We start from the raw sequence: 13,033 nt of genomic DNA on the forward strand, positions 1-13,033 counted from the left end.
GTAAAAAGACCCTACTGGATCAAACTGAAGGTTGATTGAGTCCAGCACGAGGCAATGGCCTCCTGCTGTTCCTCAGCAACTGGTCTTCAGAGGCATGCTGCCTCTGATACAGTACTGAAGGTTGCATATAACCACCACGAGTCGCAATCATTGATAACCTTATCCTACATGAATGTGACTAATCCCCTTTCAAAGTCAACCAAGTTGATGGTCACAAGCACATCTTGTGGTAACAAACATCACAGTTTCATGATGTGGTGTGTGCAGAAGTACTTATTTTTATCCATACTGAATATCCCACTACTCCTGTTCATTGGATCATAGAACCAAAGAACTGTAGAGTTGCAAGCGACCCCAAGGATCATCTCTAGCCCAAACTCCTGCAATGCAGGATTCTTTTGCCCAACATGGGGCTCAAACCTACAACCTGGATGGCTCCACTTCTCAGATTTTTATTAATGGTCAACAAGTAGCTTAGGTAGTGGCTCTTAGGATTTCTTAATACAGTAGTTTTTCCTTAACCTGCTTTAATTACACCTCTGTCTTCTACAAGAGTAGTTAAAAAGAGTCAATTTTCTTCATTCTTCCAGCAGATACAGTAGTTAGGGATTGAATGGAGATCTTAATCTGTCAGCAGCTTTGAATGTGGTAGCAGGTAGGGATAACTGTTCTAGTTTACTTAATTAAACAATACGTTCCATATATGGTCTTGTGTACATGATGCAATTTGACAGTTTGTACATACGATTAAGTGTTTCACTGAGTGAGACCACTGGTCCATCTAACTCAGTATTGTCTACTCTGAATGGCCTCTCAGCCCAGGCTACCTGGGATTAATGAGAAAGTTCATGGATTGAACCTGGGATTTTCTGCATGCAAACCATGTCCTCTGCCAGTGAGCTCTGATTTTCCCCACTATGAGAAGAACAGCATGAAAAAGATAAGCTTTAGTGTGACCAATGATGTAACAATGGCTTGAACTTAATGAGAGAATATGGCTAGCTTTAAAATCCATTGTGGGTTAAAGTTTAGGAAACTCTTTGAAAAGCAATCATAGCGCAGTTATGCCATTTCAAATAAATTTACTTGTTTCACAGCAGAAATGATTTAACTTTATCCAAAAGACACTTCTAAGAGAGCAAGTGGCACAGAATACAATGGGACTGACTTCTGAGTAAACATGTATATATTTGCATAGGATTGAGTTGTTAGTAGAATTGTATTAGCAAGTAAAGAGAAAGGGACTGCTTAAATGAAATGAAAATTAACCCAGAGAAACAAGAACTCCATATATAATGATACAGGGGCACATCCTGCTCTGATGAACGAGATCATAAAAACAATCGAATCCTATGCAAGTTTGGTTGATTGGACATTCAGTCTCTCTGAATGTGTTTGCTTACTTATTTCAAATATTTATATGGCACCTTTCAGGTCAGGGTAAAACATGTCAGAACATGCCTGGGAGGCACACCTCTCCGGGCATCTTCCTTGTGAAGCGCAGCCCAGGATGTTCATAAACCTTCAGTCCCGATGCGCACCAGCAACACATATCTGAAGATATGTGCCCACTCACTCATCAGAGTATAGCAGAAACGATGTGGAGCTTAGGTGTGTCATTCTAAGTAATTTATTAAGCAATATATACAGGACAAAGCAATCATGGCATCTTTTCACACAGGGCCAGTGCGTCCATTTAGGCGGACTAGGCCATTGCCTAGGGTGCGAAAATGGAGGGGGCGCTGCCGAGCCTGCCCCGCAATACCCCCGTTCCGCCGCCGCCCGCTCGCTCGCTGAGGAGCTCACAGCGTCCCCTCCACAGGCGGGAGGAGGGCGAGCCAAAAGGAGAGCTCAGCGCCCTCCCGCCTATGGAGGGGACGCAGGGGCATCAGCGGTGTGCGTGCGTCATGACACATGCGCCCGGGGAGCGCCAGAAGGTATTTTTGTCTAGGGCGCAAAAAGCCCTAGCACCGCTCCTGCTTTCACATCTTCTCCAAGAGAGAGAGAGAGAGAGAGAGAGAGAGAGAGAGAGAGAGAGAGAAATACAACACAGCAGAAGAGATAAGACTGACTTCCATTCTCACACTTTCCAAACCTGGAAAATAAACACAGATATGTGATGTAACAACCCCATATCTAGCAACGGGAGAATGAAAATGCTTAAAAAACCCTCCCAAAGCAGCTTGCTTAGATCAAAAGCACAATACAGCAAATTTAAAAAGAAAATGTATTTTTTTTATAAAAAAGTTACAATATTGTGACATTAACCAGTTAAAATAAATACTGTGTACCACATCCTAAAAAACCAACTGTTTGAAATAATAAAAATGTTTCCAGGATCTGTTCAAAGTACTGTATAGTCAAAACCATGCATATATATTCAGGGAAGAAGTTCTACCAATCTGGGGCCAGTATCAAGAAGGCCTTGTCTCTCATGCACATCAGTCAAAGGTCTCTTGATGTTGGGCTCACAAACAAGATCTCTGAGGTCAATCTCAAGACCTGGGCAGGTTCAAATGGGTGCAAAGAACCTGGTGCCAATGGGTTCCATGGGACTTATGCTGAGGTAAGTGGGTTCTGGATTGCAGCTTGTCAACTGATGACTTTAATGAAACTACTTTTTTGTTGGAGGTGAGCAGGACGTGATGTGCTGTTTTAAAAGCTGACACTATTCCATGGAGACAGTTGTGGAAGAGAACTGTAATTCTCCCTTTCACTGTACATTGAAAGGGATAAAACATTAAGCGCCAATTGGGAAAAGCACTCTTTTAAGGGCAAATTCAGTGGCATGCAGTAGATTGCTTTTTGTCTGGGAGCTTTGCCAAGTTCTTTTACTCCCTATAATATACCATGTCAAAAAGTTGGCTCTTTATTATACAGTATTCTTTTCCTTTTTTTTTTTTGAAAATGTGTTTCATCTGGAAGCAAAATGGTACATTTGCTTCTCCCGTGGAATACTCCTTTGCAAATTGCACTAGGTTTCATTTGGCAGCAAAATAGTAAATTTACTTTGCTGGCTGAATATGGCTTTCAAATCTTTTACTTTTATATGAATCCGTTCTGGCACCATCTGTCAAAACAATACACTTAAATGCTTTTAGAAAACATTTTTCTGATTAAATTTATTATGTGATGTCTTTGTATTTATGGTAGACTTAATGTGATAATATAGATAAAATAGCTCTCAATGACATGGTAGTTATCTGATAAAAGTGTGTGTTTTTGTGCTTCACTGGGGCACCTATCTGAAAATGGATTGTGGTGAAATAACGTATAGCACCCAACTGAAAGACACTTGAGAGAAACGTTTTCTAAAATAGCTTTCATTCTCCCAGGAAAGGGAGATTTAGGTCTTGATTTTGCAAACATTTACTTGCAGCAACAACAGTTATTTTAGCTAAGTCTTACACAAGCTTTTTTTCCAGGATAGGATTGTTCATAATCATATTGTGGTGGGAACAACCAACCAACTATCCCTTACATAGGTAACCATGTCTTAAACTGTTTTGTAGCAGAGAGGGTCATGGGATGAAGCCTTTAAATCAAGAATAAGGTTACTTTTGCCTTGGAACAGTTACTTCATAGGGTTGGACTAATCTGTCAGCTTGGTTCCCCAAAGTTTCTCATTTTTTCCAGTCTTAAATTAAAATCTCTACATTTCTGCAGCAATTTGTCATTTTTATAAAGGAAAAAAAATGTTGCAAGCATTTTCCTGCAAATGTCTCATAAAAAACTTTTTTTGTAGTCAGTTTTGACAAAAGCATGTTGTTTTGAAAGCAGCTTTTGTATTATTTTCACTAAAATATGCATTTAAAACTCATTCCCGTAATATATACATTTTGTGCATATTGTTTGGTTGGAAAAACTGCGTCAGAAAATTTCAGGAAGTGTGCATTTGGAAGGATAGCTGTGTTTTGGTTTGCGTATTGGTTCAAAAAGTGTGAATTTGGGCAGTTTTCCATTAATATGCAAACAAAATCAAATTTCTGTTCCATCTCTATTACTAGTAAATTTTGAAATCTTAAATATCTTCCCTGTTGCCCCTGGAACTGCTCCTCTCAAAACAGGCATTGCTAATATGTTTGCTGGGGAACTCATCTATTGCATCCATATTTGGCTTATACGTTTTTTTCCAACTCCTGTTCTTGGCTGTCAGTACATGTCTCTTCTCTCTCACTTTGAGGTTAGCTGAAATGCTCCATTGCTTCACCCATACAACTCTCAGGAGTGACTGTCTAGCTTTGGGCTCTGGGCTGCTGGCTGCTGTTACAACAGGTTTCACATTTTGAGTGAGATGTAGAAAACTGTTCCATTTTCGGTGCTTTTAGTCATCTCTTTGCACTATATGCGTTGCAAATCTCAACTTTCTATCTGTTGGAGAAATATCTCTAGCCTGCCTCATTGAAAAAATTCATTTGCTCTGCTTCCTTTCTTAATACGCAAGTCTTTCTGAAGTTTTGCTTACGTCATTTCCAGGACTGGTCCATGATATTTTGCCGCCTGAGGCAAAAGACAAAATGGCGCCTCTCCCTGTTCCATGTTGAGAAGCCACCTGAATTGGCAGCTGGCTCTTACTTCGATACTGATGACAGGTTAGTGCTCTCCTCTACACCTGAAGCATCAGGCAAGTTAGAGCACCTGGCCAGGCTGTGCAGCTGATACAGCTCTCTTCTTCAGCAGAGGTCAAATCTGAGTGCTCAGGAGCTACAGCCACTGCTACCTCCACTCTCTAAGCAGCTGCTGCCTGAGGCAGGTGCCTCACTTTGCTTAACGATAGGGCTGGCCCTTTTCATTTTGTTTCATGCTCAAGGTATATTTAAAGTTCTAATTTGGTGAGGATGCTGCAGTTTAAGATGCTTATTCTTATGGTCAGTCTAGGCCTGTACAATTATAAGACACAAACAAAGCCAAAATCACCCGGAATTGTAAGAAAAGTCTACCAAAAAACAACCCCCCCAAACCAAGACTAATGTGGTATTGGGGGTGGGGTGGGGTCTGAACATGCCATGATGGTTTGGGTGGTGATTATTTATTTTCCCATGGATCTCAATGGGAATAATCTCCCAATCAACGCTGCTGTTTATTCCTCTCTTCCACAGTACAAATCCCACACATGTCCATTATGAGGAACAGAGTTTTCTCCACAGCAGGGCTGGGTAGATTGCATCAAATGGGTCAGCTGCTTTGCAGCTGGAGACCTCTGGTAACTCTAACCTCATCCTTTGCATTCTTGCGATGGATTGATATCTCAAACGTCTCATCCTCCTTTGTTTCTCTTTAATGCTTCTATCATCAAGGCTAAACCATTGTCGCTTTGTGCAGTAATGTGAGGAAATACTGCTTCTGTTCAATGTAAATCTCAATTTTAGTCTATCATTGAGTTTTAAGGTAACATAAGACTCAAATAGCATTCAGATTTGAAGAAAGATCTTCCCTTAAGCTTAGAGTTTTAAATCATTGATCTGTTGTATTTATTAGAGGTATTATATAGTTGAATCAATTTTAAGTATTTGACAAATGTTTTTTTGAGACTAAAGCATGTCTGCATATCCTTGCTGGAATAAAAGAAAAGGATTGTGCTAATTCGTCACATACTGTTTGAAAAACCCTTTTGGAGGAGGTGTGGGTTAGAATATCAATGCTTTGCCTGTAGGATGCCATGGCTTGGATAGAGATTTGTTTAAATCACCAGAGATAAAGATGTGAACATTTTTTCCTCTTGCCTCTGCCCCCCCCATTTTTTACATTCCTTACAAGATGGCTCCATGCCCCCTCAAAGAGGATAAACACCCACATTTTACCTCATAGTTATTTATTCAGTCAATCAATAAATCAATCAATCATTATTTTGCCTTTCCACTTTATTTCTAAAGTGTACCGGTGACAGGGTTTGAGAGGGGACATGTCTCAGGGGCAGACTGTAGAAGGCCTTAGATCCAAAGCCCTGCCATTCCCCAGACATGTTCACAAAATGGCATAAAGCGACATCATATCTGGAGCTGGCCTGACTGATATCCATTGAGAAGGAATTAAGCAAAATGGAAAAGGGTCTCCTGGAAAAAACAAACAAAAAACAGCCCCACTTTTCACTATGACCAGAACAAGCTAGTTGGGCTTAGGAAATAGCAGTTACTCCACCAGGTGATCTCCTCTCCATGCCATTTTAGGATTTTTCAGGATGCTGGTTAGGCCAAAGATCTCCTGAATCAACAGGGTCTTCACACAGCATTTGAACTAGTGAGATGCTGAAGTCTGTCCTGTTTCTTCCATTCTTTGTGAACAAGGCTTCGATTTTCCTGCCTCATTCTCAAGGAACTTGAGTGTTCCTTTAGAGTTTCGGCCAGTGTGGGCTTTAGAGGTTGCAAGGTGGCTCAGGGGTGTTTTCCCCACTTCTAGTAAACATTTCTCCAGTACTCTGTACCCCCCTGGCTGCATGCCCTTCTTGATATGAAAAAAGCCCCTTGGGTGGACTTGCCTCATGATGTCTTTCCCTGGAATTCCCATCCCTCAATCAATCAGCATTCCATGACCATGGAGGATATTTGGCCTCCATTGGGCTGTTTTTTTGGGTGTTTCTCTTCCCCCCCAAAGAGTTTTTTGTACTTCTTCAAACCTTGGGTTCTCTCAAGCCTGTTGATACTTCCCTTTTGAGTACTGGTAGTGGAGTTTTGGCTACAGATGGAACAGTATTTGGATAACTGAGTTTGCTTGCTATTCATGAATTATCCCTGAGGTGCAAATGGTTTTTGCTGGTTCACAAATGCAGGTTTCATAATCACTTAACACTATCTTGCATGTGTGAATGTGCCCTCACAGCCACTACTTTCATATCGCCTCAGGCAAGCGCTTTGCATGGAGTTAATTTTCACCTTCAACTGCGAGTCATTAAGTGATAAGAAGTCAAGTTATGAATGATGTATATATGAACTAGTCTTTTGTTTCTTGGCAAACACAAAACATTGGCTTTTTTGCATTAGTAGCTTTCTCCTCTCACAGAAGGTAGGCCCGTTTTAGCCTGAGATTAATTTTTTCCTGTGACATTTGGGATGAATGGCTCAGCAGAACAAATTATTCAGTATGTTTTAGTTTCAAGCTTCTAAAGTGGAATTCAGGTTTTAACATCAGGATCCAATTAGCTGATAGTTGGATCTGACTGAAAAAATAAATAAACGGTCCAGAAGAGAAACTGTGTAGTATCTGTTGATGGTATTTTTGTGTGTGTTTTTATTTAGAGCCGTCCTGTTTCAAATATAAATCTGGACATTGCCCAGCAAAAAATAAAACTGTGTATCCCATTCAACAGCTGAACACACGGTCACACCCAAGTATATGACTATCTTATTGAACAATTGGTTCTTTGCTCTAGGCTGTGAGTTGATGCTTGCCAGCATCTATGAACTTGGCCGCAACTGTGGTGGGATAATGCTGTGAAAGATTCTCCAGCTACTGATCTTTTGTCCTTTGGAGGGAATGTGATTTGTGCCTTTCCAAATAGCTGCTCTGCAAATTCATCATCCATAGTAACTGTTAACCACAGTGAACCTCTGTTTACATACTTTTCAGGTAATGTTGATTCCTCTCCCTTCCCTCCCTGTTCCTGTTAAACAGATAGACATAGAACCAGTATCATGTCTAACTAGCATATTTACCACTACTTCACATGATGCATAATAGTGGCTTAGAGAACAACAATGCAGGGGGTCTCCTTTTATACTGGACAAAATGCTTATGGCTACCATAAGACATCAACAGGTTTATGTTTTTCTAAGCTTTTATCCTTACACAAACACACCACACAGCCTCGGAACGTACAATTAGCATAAGATTATCAGGACTGAAAAAGAAGAACATTAATTTTCATTTTCTATTTTTTCTTCTCCTCTGTCTTTCCCCCCAAACATATTGATTTTGAAGAAACAATCTAGTTCCTTTGTGCACAATTCCCCCCATCTCTGCTACACTACAGAATAAGTATCCTGCTGCACACTGGAATAAACTCTGATTACACACACACACACACACACACACACACACACACACACACACACACACAAAGCTGTAGCCACAGCAGTGAAAACAGTGAAAACAGGCAACATATATTTTTTCAATAAAAGATTCTCTTTTGGGAAATCTTTTGCCAATCCCAAGGACCTTTTTACACATTATATTTTAGGTGTAAAAAAAGAAGTAAAGTATGAATGTGATAAACTGCTCAATGAAAATGCATGTACTATGCTGGTACCCGGTACAGAGTAGAAAACCAGTATTGATTGGTTGTGGCTCCTGATTTGAATGAGTGGAAAACCTAGATCTGTTATAATGTATGCAACAGACACTGCCCCCTTAAGACTCAAGGAGCCACCATCCATTGCTACTCTAAGAGACCCACAAATTCCCATGCTAAGTGTTTCATCCAGTTCCCTTATCCCAAGTCACACAAGTTTGTACTACCATAGTAGGGATGGACATCCTTTAGTGTATAGAGGATGAATACTAGCCCTAGAGTCTGGCCTTAATGCCAGTGGAAGGCCAGCACCTGTAACCTTGCATTAGTACTGGTACCCAGTTGTCAAATCCTATGGGCTTACATGCTTGCACTGTGGCTCACAAGATCAAAATCCCTTAAGCATTGTTTTCAAAGGAGAATGGTTACCAGGTTTTTGTTCGGCATAAGCAGCTGTTCATAGTAAGCACATAAAATCTAAGTCGGGTGCATTGTATATGGAATATTAATGTAGCACTTTGCATTCTTTATCACAGTCACCCTTGTGATGACCTTGTAAGGCACGTCAATATTCTTATGCCCATATTACAGAAGTGCGCCTGAAAGAAACAGGCTTGATAATGGCTATGAAAGCTGAAATTTCAGAACTTGGGAATATTATTATTATTATTATTATTATTATTATTATTATTATTGAACTAGTTCAAGCTCAAGATGTCAAAAATGAACTAATTCCAGTTCATCTTCATCCCTTTACAAAACCAGTTCATGTTCAGTTCCCAGTTTAATTCATATTTTTGCTCCATATTTTCCCAAAATTCAGAGTGTTACAAGCTGCACCACAAAATATACTCAAGAACACTAATAAAATATCAAAACACACATAGAAAGTGGAGTGTGAATTGTTTAATTTATTCCCCCCAACAATTATGATCTTTACGCCTAAAGGGTCAAAGAGTTTCAAGAGTTAAAGAGCACATGTAAACGAATTACTAAGCTGAAGATGAACTAGAAATTGTTCAAAGTTATATCCCCAAATGTAATCAATGCTAAACTATGCTAAACAATGCTAAACAAATGCAAGTTAAGAAGTAAATGGTGGGGGCAAGGGCTGAGTTTTATACCCCCATAACTTAATTCACATTCAGTATTCCCAGAAATGATGAGAACTTTTGGGTGTAGTTAAGAGATTGTTGAACTAATTCAATGGACTTTGTTAAACCGAACTTGTTCATTCCAAGCTCCATACAATCCTATACATGCTTATATAGAATCCTATACATGCTTACAAACTCCTGATGAACTCAGTGGGACTCACATTGTGTAGATATGCATAGGATTACAATGCTTATGGATTCACTTTGAATGTTTAAAATGGGACTTGTGCTCCTAACCATGAAATGCTCCCTCTGTGTTTTCCACTCATTTTTCTCTTCTCCCCACCACCCCAATCAGCACGATTTTTCAATCTCTCTCCCTCTCCCTCTCCCTCCCTCCCTCCCTCCCTCCCTCCCTCCCTCTCCCTCTCCCTCTCCCTCCCTCTCCCCCCCTCTCTCTCTCTCCCCCCTCTCTCTCACCTCCCCAATCGGTGTGATTTCTCTAAAAACGGAAGCGCAACACTAAAAATGGAAGCTCAGGACTCAGGACATGTTCAACTTCCCAAAAAAATTGGAGAACTGGAATGCTCACGTCCGGGTTTGCAACGTCCGGGTTCTAAGTTGTTTGTGAATTAGGCTGTTCAAGAACCAAGGTACCACTGTATGAAGGACAAACATGGAACTTCTAGTACAGTTCTGCAGCTGATGCCCCCTGAAACAAGTGTTTTGCACCAAAAGGCAGTGAAGGTTCTGCTTTCAAGTTGGCTACAGCTCAAGTACATCCGTAATTAATTTGCTTGCTACATTTAATCAGCCAGTCTTTTAGCCAACTGTGATTTCATGGCTTGTGATTACAGTCATATTTTGTAATTAAATTACTTTATCACTACTAGGAAATCTTTCAATGTTTGCAAAGGATAAATTTGTCTTCACTCTGAAATTTTACTGCAATAAATACAAACTGTTTGGGATATATTTTTGATTTTTTAAATTTAATTAATTGCTCTAATCCCTTCAATAAAAACAGGTTGAATATGTCTGTCCTTATGTGCGTAAAACTCCCACCAAAGGTGGCTTGATTATTGTGAGACCCAAGAACAGCTAGTGTGTTGAAATCTTTGCCCAGCAGAATTAAAGACAAAGAAAATGCCTCTGTAGGGTTCAAGCTAAAACATTTTGAATAATAATTAATAACTTGGCACATGATTATTTAATAACTTAGCTGAAGCTCTAATTTGATCTCATTTCAGCCATGAATTCTCTAGGTGTCAAGGTTTAGCCATAGACAGCTGTCAGAGGTGAGCCAGGAGCCAGGAAATAGGAGACACACAGAAAAACCAGGAAGCCCCACCCCCAATATCCTTGTGTGTGTTGCCTACACACCCAACTCAGTCCCTGACCTTCTCCCACTGTTGCATGGGGAAGGCTTGCATTAGGTTCCTAGTCACAATCACATGGAACACAAGATGGATCCTCTGCATGGATGGGGACCCTCATTGCACAGAGGGTTCTAGTCTTGTTCCAATGAATGTGAGTCAAGTTTCTTTGCAGACCTTCCCACACAGCACAGGACTGTCAGGGACTTGCCTGATATGGATGAAGAACATGAAGACTTTTGAAGCAAGGCAGCTGCTGCCCACACTTAGAGTGTTCATGGGCTCGGTAAAATGCCCAAACATGCCTCTTGTTGCTTAGACAAGCCTAAACAAGAAACATTTTATATTCTTTCCTACACAGAAAGGAGCCAGTGGGCAACCTGGGTGGGTGAAGCCCAACCAGTCCAGGGCCTGAGAATATTTCACTGCCAGGAAGATGTGCCAAGATGCAGTTCTGATAGTTCTCCACCTAGGGAAGCCACACCAAGTATTGAAGGTATCTGATTCTAGCTTTGGAAGTTCCCGAAGCACTGTAGATTTTGGCAAGCCACTAGATGCACACTCCATGTGCAATATGGGAATAAATAGTAACAGTAAGAATGAAAGTTGTATAGATGTTGTGGATAATCTACATGCAGCTCTTTGCATTCTCACTAAACGCAAAGAGTTGGAATATTATTCACTCTCCATATATAGGCACTAACACAACTGCTTCAGCATATTGGGACTTGGTGAAGTTGGCTGAATATTGTAAAGAGAAGGGAAGTTGGATGTGATATTAAATGAGTCCTTGCCAGAATTGTTAAAGTTTTTTAAAAAACGAAAATTGCATCAAGTAAGTGTGTGTGTGTATGTGTGTGTGCGCGTGCGAGAAAGAGAGAGAGGGGGGGACAAGATATCATTTTGGGTTCTTGTGTTTCTTTATATAATCAGCAATGGTGGAGGATGATAATTAACTGGATCAGAACAAACATGGAGGGAATATAACCCTTTCCTTCCTTGACATGGTCCTGAGGAAATTCCCTCCTCTGCATCTCCCCCAACCCTGGTTAGAGCTTACTGATGAACAGGACCACATAAGCACATTGAAACAATAATAATTGCATCAGCGGCCTAAATGAACGAAGTCCAGAAATGAGAGATACAGCAATGTATGAATGTATCAGTATTATTTTGCAAAGCAAGTCATTTTCAACACCAAAATACAGAGGGAAGTTTGAATGAGGAGAATTATGTAAATAAATCTACCTTGCAATTGTGTCTGAAACCAGTCACCCCTATGCTTAGTGAGTGACTGTCTCCACACATTAGGAGCAGTCATGTGATTGAATCACACTTTGTTTGGCATGGTGTTTTCCTTGCATATCCCATGCTGGTTCCCTTATCCCTCCTCCACAATGCCTTATCTCAGCTTTTTGTGCATCCCTGGGAGAAAGTGCAAAGGAATGGGGAAGCGAGTCAAGGCAAAGGCTAGGAAAGGGCAAATCTGACAATCTTGCTTTCTCCCAATTTCTCCTTTCCCCCCAGTCTTTAGCTCAGTTATCTACATTTCCACAGCAGTGTGCAAATATTCTCTTTTTTATTTAAAAATATCCTCTTGAAAACTCATTAGCATTTTAATGTGGATTTCTCCTAAAATACATGTTATTATGTACAGTTCTGCCTAATATACACATTTTGGAAAGCAGTTTCCCCAGTACAAAGTGTTCTTTTTCATGCATGCATTTTCATTAACATATACCATATTCTGCAAATTCAGGTATATTCATTGCTATATACATTACTTGGCCAGATAATTACATTGCAAAATTCAGAGAAGTGTGATTTGTGTTCTGTGTATTGTTTTGGATGCGATGACCGAGAAGGATGACTGTGTTCTGTGTATTGTTTTGGATGCGATCTGAATTGGGTTTCTCCCCCATTCCTAGCAAAGGCACTGAAAGGATTGTGGGATAGCCAAGGCCGCACCCTCTCTTTGGAAAGATTGCTTGGACATTATAGAATTTGAGATCTGGTAAGGCATATGTGTTAGGTCTGTGGTTTAAATTTGGGAAAGAATAAATGCATTGTTCTGCTACTGCCACTGATAACACATTTTTGTTATGGGATATAGTAATAGCAATCATAATCATCATATGATGGAAAGCCAGGCTGTGGTCAAAAAGGGCATGTTCTCCTGCAGCACATGTTACTTTCTACAGCTCCTTAGTGACAGGCTTGCCCTTGCCTTGGTGAAACATGAGAACAGGAAGGGGAGAGGTAAGGGGTTTGGGCCATACAAGGGCAGACCAAAGATAGCTTTGTTCCATAGCTGGCAGCAGGCATAACTGGGGAAG

The sequence above is a fragment of the Zootoca vivipara genome, chromosome 9 (genome assembly GCF_963506605.1).
Source record: "Zootoca vivipara chromosome 9, rZooViv1.1, whole genome shotgun sequence".
NCBI lineage: Eukaryota > Metazoa > Chordata > Lepidosauria > Squamata > Lacertidae > Zootoca > Zootoca vivipara.